The sequence below is a fragment of the Fukomys damarensis genome, unplaced genomic scaffold, assembly GCF_012274545.1.
Source record: "Fukomys damarensis isolate Sample0158 unplaced genomic scaffold, DMR_v1.0_HiC HiC_scaffold_33, whole genome shotgun sequence".
In the NCBI taxonomy this organism is placed as follows: Eukaryota; Metazoa; Chordata; class Mammalia; order Rodentia; family Bathyergidae; genus Fukomys; species Fukomys damarensis.
Window position 1 is genome coordinate 40,797,855 of NW_022900945.1, and position 462 is coordinate 40,798,316.

The following is a 462-nucleotide window of genomic DNA, read 5'->3' on the forward strand; positions in this document are numbered from 1 at the left end:
GCCCCACTGGGTTAGAAGAGAAAGAAAGAGATGCTAAGTACTTCCCAGGCACTGTGCAGGCAGGCAGTGGCCTCAGAATACTGGAGCAAAAAGACAGGTGGCTCAAGGGCCTACTGGGTTGGGGTCACGCGTGTAGAATGGGGGTATGCACAGGATGTCTGGAGTTGTTGGGGGTCACCAGGATTGCAGGAGTGGGGTTTAGAGGCGGGGTCAGCAGGCCCTTTTGGGAGGAGCAGAGGGAAGGTCAACAGGGCACCGGGCTGCGTAGGGCGCATCCGGAAGGGGTTTACGGTCTCCGGGGCCTGTCAGGGCGGGCTCCCCCCAGGACGTCTGGTCACTGCACCTGCTCGGCGAGGACGTGGCTCAGCCCATGGCCAGTCTTGGAGCTCCGTCGCGGCCTCCCCCGGCGGCGCTTCACTGGCCGGCCTGTCACGGCACCCGTCTTACGCAGGGGCCCGCGCC

General features: G+C 64.3%; 1 protein-coding gene across 3 annotated transcripts in view; it reads right to left on the bottom strand.

Moving 5' to 3' along the window:
- Amigo1 (adhesion molecule with Ig like domain 1) overlaps positions 1-456 on the bottom strand; it is a 5,560-nt gene extending 5,104 nt beyond the window's left edge. For all 3 annotated transcript variants that reach the window (XM_010605978.1, XM_010605976.1, XM_033758123.1), the window contains exon 1: positions 344-456. The gene's annotated coding sequence lies outside the window, so the exon portion shown is untranslated. The remainder of the gene's footprint in view (positions 1-343) is intronic.
- Positions 457-462: the final 6 nt, after the last annotated feature.